This window comes from Bufo gargarizans, chromosome 3 (assembly GCF_014858855.1).
Source record: "Bufo gargarizans isolate SCDJY-AF-19 chromosome 3, ASM1485885v1, whole genome shotgun sequence".
Lineage (NCBI taxonomy): Eukaryota > Metazoa > Chordata > Amphibia > Anura > Bufonidae > Bufo > Bufo gargarizans.
Window position 1 is genome coordinate 209220573 of NC_058082.1, and position 10277 is coordinate 209230849.

Consider the following 10277-nt stretch of genomic DNA (forward strand, 5'->3'; position numbering starts at 1 on the left):
GGCTCAGAAGGAAAGGAGTGCCATTTTGGAGTGCGGATTTTGCTGAAATGGTTTTCGGATACTACATCACATTTGCAGAGACCCTGAGGTACCCATAGAGTGGAAAACCCCAATAAGTGACCCCATTTTGTTAACTACATCCCTGAATTATTTTATCGTGGGGTGGGGTGAGAATTTTGACACCACAGGAATTTTGCAGAAATTCATGAGTAGTGGACAGTGTAATATGAAAATTGAAAATTTTTTATGAAAAATGTTTTCCTCAGATATGGCATTTCAGTGCCTAACTGGAGACACACCACTCACTTTAGACTGTTAGGTGGGTTCTACCGGGTACGGAAATGCCGTAAATGTATTGACGTAAACCGCTGTTTGGGTATGCTGTAGGGTTCAGCAGGGAAATATCAACTTTTGGCTTTTGCTGCGCAGATTTTGATGGAATGGTTTATGGGCACCATGTTGTTTTTGAAAACCTTCTGGTCTATCATACTTATTTTTTTCTATCAATGGAGTTGTGTGAGGGCTTATATTTTGCGGGATGAGTTGCCATTATCATTGGTTACGTTTTGGGGATGTTTTGATCACTTTTTATTTTGCTTTTTGGGAAGCAGCATAAAGAAATGCAGCAATTCTGCCATTGCTTTTTGAGTTTATTATTCTGGTGTACACTGTGCGGGATTGTCATGTTTACCTTATTGTGCTAGTCAGTACGATTACAGAGATACACATTTTATTGATATACCATTTGTTATTTTTTTGGGATGATGGTTTTGTGTGGGGGATCATTTTTTGCAGAATGAGGTGATGTTTTCACTGGTGCCATTTTAGGATACAAGCAATTTTTTGATTGCTCGATGCTATGCTTTTTGTGAGGCAAGGTGACAAAAAAATGGTTGTCCTGGCACTGTTTTCTTTTTCTTTTTACAGCGTAGGTCAGTAGATCATATTACACTTTTTATAGAGATGGTCAGTTGTTATAGATGCGGCAATACCCAATATGTCAATTTTTTTTTTTTTTTGCCCAGTTTTACACAATAAAAGCATTTTTGAAAAGAAAAAATATTTTTTTGTTGTCGCCATTTTCAGATTTTTAAACGTTTTGGATAATGGTCTTTTGAAGGGGCTCATTTTTTTCAGTATAAAAGGACGTTTTCACTGGTGCTATTTTAGGGTACATGCAACTTTTTGATTGCTTGATATACTTTTTGTGAGGCTAGATGACAAAAAAAATGACTGTTCTGGCACCGTTTTTATTTTAATTTTTTACCTTCTTGGGTAAATTTTATTGAGCTGGTCATTATTAATGGTTTGACAAGGGGAAAGTGGACTTTTTTTAATTTGAAACTTTTTTTTTTTTTTTTTTACTTTTTGGGACTTCAACTTTTGGTGGTCTGATCCCTTTTACATGCTGTATTGTAATGCATTGAACTGTCAGTATTACACTGACAGTTCACCTGTGATAGGCTCTGAGGCCTGTATTTGGCCTCGGGATACCATAGCAGCCATCGGGAACCTGCGATCACATTGCAAGGGTCCCATGGGGGAGAGAGGGAGATCTCTTCCTCTGTAAGCCCTTTAGATGCAGCAGTCAACATTGTCTGTGGCATCTGCAGGGTTAATCCGCCGGCATTCGATTTTTCACTGATGCCAGTGGTTACAGCAGGATCCGTAATAGTGGGGCCCCTGCACTGATCGTACAGGCACAGCTCCTGTATCCGTCCGATCAGAGCACCGTATTTATAGTTTAATAGTTTTTTTTATCAATTAAAATGCAAAGTGAAAGAATAAACAAAAAATCTAAATCACATCAATATTTGGTGTGACCACCCCTCAAAACAGCATCACTTTTTCTAGGTACATAGTTTTTGAAGGAACTCTTCAAGTAGGTTGTTCCAAACCTCTTGGAAAACAAACCACAGATCTTCTGTGGATGTAGGCTTGCTCAGATCTGCAGCATGCCCAGTGGGAGCCAGTGTAGAGGATGGGAAATGGAAGTTGTAGTGGTCATGGTGTCCTCCCTCAGGCTATTGCTCCCTGGGTTCTGTTGCAGTGAAAGTGATGGAGTGAACTGTAGTGTGGTGCGGTATAATGGTGAGACCGGTTCTGGTATAACACACCCACAGTACTTTACTGAAGCCGGTCAGCAAGTGATCCACACAAACACCATTCACATAAAATACATGCTTTACAGTCGACTCAAGTAATTCCGAGAGGTTGTATATGGAGGCTAGCTTCTGTCTCTAACAATCAGACTGGACAATCTCTCCTTTTCTCAACCTAAAGGGATGCACTTTCTCTATGATCAGATCTATATAAGTACTAGCAGAAGGACCCGCTTCGCACGGGTATATTTCACCTATTTCATTTTATGCTTCCGTGTGTAGTAAAAAGATATTGACAGTTTCCCCATAACAGTGACCTCTACAGTACCCGCCCGTTTAACAATGACCTCCACAGTGACCACCCATTTAACATTGACCTCCACAGTGCCCGCCCCTTTAACAGTGCCTGCCCCTTTAACAGTGACCTCCACAATGCCCACCCCTTTAACAGTGATTGCCCCTTAGCATTGACCACCCCTTTAACAGTGACCTTTATAGTGTCAGTACCTTTAACAGTGACCTTCACAGTGCCTGCCCCTTTAAAAGTGACTTCAACAGTGACGGCCCCTTTAACAGTGACTTTCACAGTGACCGCCCCTTTAACAGTCACTTTCTTTTTCTTTTCTCTTTCAAAAAGAGCTTTATTAGAAAACTTTATATCATACATCAAGTTTTTGTAACAGCATTTAAAATTAACATAAGAGTTAACAGAGGTATACAGTGAATGTCTCGCTTTATATTGGTATACAATAACAACAGTGAGAAATAATATGGTTATGATGGGTCAATGCTTCAAACACTTGAAATTCCTGAAGTCTTTAACAGTGACTTTCACAGTGACGGTCCTTTTAACAGTGACTTTCACAGTGACCGCCCCTTTAACAGTGACATTGACAGTGACCGCCTCTTTAACAATGACCGCCCCTTTAACCGCTACAGGACCGCCGTACGCAGGATTGCGTCCTGCCGGCGGCCCTGCTCTTCTGGGTGGACGCATATACGCAGGAACGGAAGGTAAGAGAGTGGATCTCCAGCCTGCCAGTGGCGATCGCTCGCTGGCAGGCTGGAGATCTGATTTTTTTAACCCCTAACAGGTATATTAGACGCTGTTTTGATAACAGCGTCTAATATACCTGCTACCTGGTCCTCTGGTGGTCCCTTTTGTTAGGATCGACCACCAGAGGACACAGGTAGCTCAGTAAAGTCGCACCAAACACCGCACTACACTACACCCCCCCCGTCACTTATTAACCCCTTATGGACCCCTGATCACCCCATATAAACTCCCTGATCACCCCCCTGTCATTGATAACCCCCCTGTCATTGATCACCCCCCTGTCAGGCTCCGTTCAGACGTCCGTATGATTTTTACGGATCCACGGATACATGGATCGGATCCGCAAAACACATACGGACGTCTGAATGGAGCCTTACAGGAGGGTGATCAATGACAGGCGGGTGATCACCCATATAGATTCCCTGATCACCCCCTGTCATTGATCACCCCCCTGTAAGGCTCCATTCAGACGTCCGTATGATTTTTACGGATCCATGGATACATGGATCGGATCTGCAAAACACATACGGACGTCTGAATGGAGCCTTACAGGGGGGTGATCAATGACAGGGGGTGATCAGGGAGTGTATATGGGTGATCACCCCCCTGTCATTGATCACCCCCCTGTAAGGCTCCATTCAGACGTCCGTATGATTTTTACGGATCCATGGATACATGGATCGGATCCGCAAAACACATGCGGACGTCTGAATGGAGCCTTACAGGGGGGTGATCACCCATATACACTCCCTGATCACCCCCTGTCATTGATCACCCCCCTGTAAGGCTCCATTCAGACGTCCGCATGTGTTTTGCGGATCCGATCCATGTATCCATGGATCCGTAAAAATCATTCGGACGTCTGAATGGAGCCTTACAGGGGGGTGATCAATGACAGGGGGGTGATCACCCATATACACTCCCTGATCACCCCCTGTCATTGATCACCCCCCTGTAAGGCTCCATTCAGACGTCCGTATGATTTTTACGGATCCATGGATACATGGATCGGATCTGCAAAACACATGCGGATGTCTGAATGGAGCCTTACAGGGGGTGATCAATGACAGAGGGGTGATCACCCATATACACTCCCTGATCACCCCCTGTCATTGATCACCCCCCTGTAAGGCTCCATTCAGATGTCCGCATGTGTTTTGCGGATCCGATCCATGGATCCATAAAAATCATACGGATGTCTGAATGGAGCCTTACAGGGGGGTGATCAATGACAGGGGGGTGATCACCCATATACACTCCCTGATCACCCCCTGTCATTGATCACCCCCCTGTAAGGCTCCATTCAGACGTCCGCATGTGTTTTGCGGATCCGATTCATGTATCCATGGATCCGTAAAAATCATACAGACATCTGAATGGAGCCTTACAGGGGGGTGATCAATGACAGGGGGGTGATCACCCATATACACTCCCTGATCACCCCCTGTCATTGATCACCCACCTGTAATGCTCCATTCAGATGTCCGCATGTGTTTTGCGGATCCGATCCATGTATCCATGGATCCGATCCATGGATCCGTAAAAATCATACGGACGTCTGAATGGAGCCTTACAGGGGGGTGATCAATGACAGGGGCGTGATCACCCATATACACTCCCTGATCACCCCCTGTCATTGATCACCCCCTGTCATTGATCACCCCCCCTGTAAGGCTCCATTCAGACATTTCTTTGGCCCAAGTTAGCGGAAATATATATTTTTTTTTGTTTGTTTTTTCTTACTAAGTCTCATATTCCACTAACTTGTGTCAAAAAATAAAATCTCACATGAACTCACCATACCCCTCACGGAATCCAAATGCGTAACATTTTTAGACATTTATATTCCAGGCTTCTTCTCACACTTTAGGGCCCCTAAAAAGCCAGGGCAGTATAAATACCCCACATGTGACCCCATTTCGGTAAGAAGACACCCCAAGGTATTCCGTGAGGGGCATATTGAGTCCATGAAAGATTGAAATTTTTGTCCTAAGTTAGCGGAAAGTGAGACTTTGTGAGAAAAAAACTGAAAAAAAATCAATTTCCGCTAACTTATGCAAAAAAATAATAATTCTATGAACTCGCCAGGCCCCTCATTGAATACCTTGGGGTGTCTTCTTTCCAAAGTGGGGTCATATGTGGGGTATTTATACTGCCCTGGCTTTTTAGGGGCCCGAAAGTGTGAGAAGAAGTCTGGGATCCAAATGTCTAAAAATGCCCTCCTAAAAGGAATTTGGGCACCTTTGCGCATCTAGGCTGCAAAAAAGTGTCACACATCTGGTATCGCCGTACTCAGGAGACGTTGGGGAATGTGTTTTGGGGTGTCATTTTACATATACCCATGCTGGGTGAGAAAAATATCTTGGTCAAATGCCAACTTTGTATAAAAAAATGGGAAAAGTTGTCAAGATATTTCTCTCACCCAGCATGGGTATATGTAAAATGACACCCCAAAACACATTCCCCAACTTCTCCTGAGTACGGCAATACCAGATGTGTGACACTTTTTTGCAGCCAAGGTGGGCAAAGGGGCACACATTCCAAAGTGCACCTTTCGGATTTCATAGGCCATTTTTTACACATTTTGATTGCAAAGTACTTCTCACACATTTGGGCCCCTAAATTGCCAGGGCAGTATAACTACCCCACAAGTGACCCCATTTTGGAAAGAAGACACCCCAAGGTATTCCGTGAGGGGCATGGCGAGTTCCTAGAATTTTTTTTTTTTTGTAGCAAGTTAGTGGAATATGAGACTTTGTAAGAAAAAAAAAATTAAAATAAAAATCATCATTTTCCGCTAACTTGTGACAAAAAATTAAAAGTTCTATGAACTCACTATGCCCATCAGCGAATACCTTAGGGTGTCTACTTTCTGAAATGGGGTCATTTGTGGGATTTTTCTACTGTTTGGGCATTGTAGAACCTCAGGAAACATGACAGGTGCTCAGAAAGTCAGAGCTGCTTCAAAAAGCGGAAATTCACATTTTTGTACCTTAGTTTGTAAACGCTATAACTTTTACCCAAACCATTTTTTTTTTTGCCCAAACATATTTTTTTTATCAAAGACATGTAGAACAATAAATTTGGTGAAAAATGTATATATGGATGTCGTTTTTTTTTTGCAAAATTTTACAGCTGAAAGTGAAAAATGTCATTTTTTTGCAAAAAAATAGTTAAATTTCGATTAATAACAAAAAAGTAAAAACGTCAGCAGCAATAAAATACCACCAAATGAAAGCTCTATTAGTGAGAAGAAAAGGAGGTAAAATTCATTTGGGTGGTAAGTTGTATGACCGAGCAATAAACGGTGAAAGTAGTGTAGTGCCGAAGTGTAAAAAGTGGCCTGGTCATGAAGGGGGTTTTAGCTAGCGGGGTTGAAGTGGTTAACAGTGACTTTCACAGTGACCTCCCCTTTAACAGTGACTTTCACAGTGACCGCCCCTTTAACAGTGACTTTCACAGTGACCGCCCCTTTAACTGTGACTTTCACAGTGACCGCCCCTTTAACTGTGACTTTCACAGTGACCGCCCCTTTAACTGTGACTGCCCCTTTAACAGTGACTTTCACAGTGACCACCCCTTTAACAGTGACTTTCACAGTGACTGCCCCTTTAACAGGGACCTTCATAGCGCACTCCCCTTTAATAACAGTGACCTCCACAGTGCCCACCCATTTGTCATGGAACCATGAACCAGACGTACAACAAGAGATAAGTGGAAATAAGAAGGCTTTATTGAAAATCAAGCTGTGAGGCAAAAGTCCAAACGGATGGCTAAACCGAAGCAGGGTCTTGCGAAGCCAGAGGTCAGGAACCAGAAGGGTAGTCAGACGAAGCCTGGATCAGGAACCAGCAGGGTAGTCAGACGAAGCCTGGATCAGGAACCAGCAGGGTAGTCAGACGAAGCCAGGATCAGGAACCAGAAGCAGCAGCAGTCTTAGAAGCATGTGAACACAGGAGGACCAAGCAAGGAACTGAAGCCACAGACCTCCTATATATATGAGCTAGGCATCCAGCTCCTCCCAGTGGGAAGGAGAAGCTGCAGGGTGGGAGGCTACAAGAAACCCAGAAACCAAGATGGCCGCCAGCACATGTCAAACGAAGGAGAACAGCAAGAAGGTAAGACCATGACACCATTTTAATAATAGTGACCTCCATAGTGCCTGCCCCTTCATTAACAGTGACCTCCACTGTGCCCGCCCCTTTAAAAACAGTGACCTCCACAGTGCCCGCCCCTTTAAGTAGTAAAGAAAAATGGCTGGGTTGTTATGGAAACCTGGAGTAAAACTGTGTTTATGGCAGTTGGGATTCGAAGAGAAAGACTTGCAGGCTAGTATTGGCTAATATGGGTCATTTTGGGGGAATATCTCAGGAACGGTACGTCCCCGGTCTAAAACCTTCCAGGACACCTGATGTACCTGTGTGCCGAATTTGGTGAAGATCGGTCAAGTTGTTTGGTCGCGCATAAAGAAAAGACATACAGAAACTCATTTTTATATATATAAGAGATATGATATCCACAATATCATCAGGGAAATATAGTCTCTGATCAGGGATGCCTTTGGTTAAGGTGTGCTGCTTGTAGCTTACAGTGTTCTCCACACATGCAGAGGAGGCTATAGCCAGATTGGCAGTGATTAACTTCCTTGCCAAGGTTGTCTGCAATCCCTTTGTGGCAGCTAAGCCTTCTGTAGATCTTTTCCCTTTCTGAGGGCTGGCATATAAACTGCTGTAGTGTGTAGGGGAATGGAAACTCCCTCCAGAATCTGCTCTGAGGTGTTCTCTCCTCAGCAGGCAGCCATAACTCCAGAATCTTCCTCCTAGAGAGAATGGGTGGAGACAGCCCTGTCTAGCCATATGGGACCTCACACTCCCAATACAATCTTATAGGAATTATAGTATGTGCACAAAATACATGAAATACAATGATATTAACACTTTCAGTGCTTTGCAGTGTATTTCATCAAACTGCAGATCCTTCTAGCTCTTTGTGTAAACCCAGACAGATTTAAATATATTGAGATGAGAGCTTTGTGGGGACCAAATCACTTCCACGACTCCTTGTTCTTCTTTGTTCTGAAGAAAGTTCTTAAAGATATCGGCTGGATGTTTGAAAGTCATTGTCCTCACACAGAATACACTCATTGACAGAACAAAATAACGTTCCAAGGGGGTGTTGGATTCAAATGAAACTTTTTAGGTGTGAATGCAATAATCAGATAATTTATTAGAATAAAGGAACAGAGTAAAAGGAAAAGGTCAGAATGGCTTCGATGGCGGGCAATTCATTCAAATGAGCATAAGGCTTATATCTTGGAGGCATCTAGAAGGCTAAAGCAACTCTAAGAACAAGAATGAAAAAGCATTGAGTAGGACAAGTAATGTCATAGTGACAGATAAGGAGGTTACCCATGAGACTCACTTAGGATCAGCTGCAAACATGGAAACTAGATGTGTAAGTGAATGTTGGACAACCTTTTAGTGAGTCACCTGCAGCAGAAAGAGGTTAATGGACTCTCTGGAGATTTTACCTTGGAGATGGCTTGTGAAAAAGCCCATAGCTTGTAAGATGCTCATCATCAATTAAAGACAAAGGAACACCCAGATCATTTCTGCTGTAACTGGAAGGTATAACAACCACTGGCCTTTCTGACATTAATGGCTCTTGATGAGAGTACATGTAATGTAACATCTGTACCTTGGATAATTTATGTCAGCACTAAAGCAGATCATTGTTAAGAGTCGCTTATGTTTTGAATGATGAAGCTTATAGTTTTAGAGTATAGAGCATTAAGGCCATCTGCTGGCCGTTAAATAAATTATAAAGGAAAGTATCCTTCAGATTTCTGAATCAAAGTCCTATACTTTTTACTCCTACTGTATAGTAATTGGGAAGGTGCACGCTGCAGTGACTGAACATACAGAAGGAAAATCAAACAATGCAACAACACTGCAAACACTGAATATATAGACTGTACATTTTACTAATGTTATATTCACTAATATGAATTAACATACGGTGCTTAGCAAATATATTTTGATCAAAATCATGTGTGCCCATCCCCCACAGCAAGATGACCTCTTTTAGATGGGAATCTACTGTACAATGACTCCTCTCCTTGTGTCAACAGACTCCAGCTATATACTGCACTAATTAAAAACAGCCTGTGGGAAAGATGTGTGGTTAAGACATTTTCGATCTATATAGTCAACGTTTGCAGCGTGATGTTGCATTGTGTTTGGTTTTGCTTTTGTATTTTCAGCCACTGCGACACGCACCTGCGCATTCACTTCATTTTATAAGAAGAGCACACATGTTTTTGATCAAAATACATTTGCTAAGCACCTTATATTAATTTATTCAGTGAATATGGCAATAGTAAAATGTACAGGGTGGGCCATTTATATGGATACACCTTAATAAAATGGGAATGGTTGGTGATATTAACTTCCTGTTTGTGGCACATTAGTATATGTGAGGGGGGAAACTTTTCAAGATGGGTGGTGACCATGGCGGCCATTTTGAAGTTGGCCATTTTGAATCCAACTTTTGTTTTTTCAATAGGAAGAGGGTCATGTGACACATCAAACTTATTGGGAATTCCACAAGAAAAACAATGGTGTGCTTGGTTTTAACGTAACTTTATTCTTTCATGAGTTATTTACAAGTTTCTGGCCACTTATAAAATGTGTTCAATGTGCTGTGCTGAAACTACGGATACTGGAAGCCTGTGCTAGCATTTCTCCTGCGGTGTTGCTATCAGTGTGTGACGAGTGGGAGAAGAGGGTTGCATTGACAATCCAACACAATGGGCAGCACATTGAACACATTGTGCTGTTTTTAAGAATTGCACTTAAAACCTGATACTAGTGTGTGTATTTCAAGTTTCCCATGCATTTAGTAAAAAAGACTTTGTTATGTTTATCTTTGGCCTCATTCTTCAGTACTATATTTCCATACATTGTGATGCAGCACTTCATCAGGGCCACTACCACTACTATTCTCTACACCGCCTTCTCAGGTGGTCCCTACATTTGTGTCATAAAAACAAGACTGGGAGGCCTGACAGCAAAGTGCAGGACATGGCTTGCAGCAGGGGGAGCACCTTGGGATGCTAG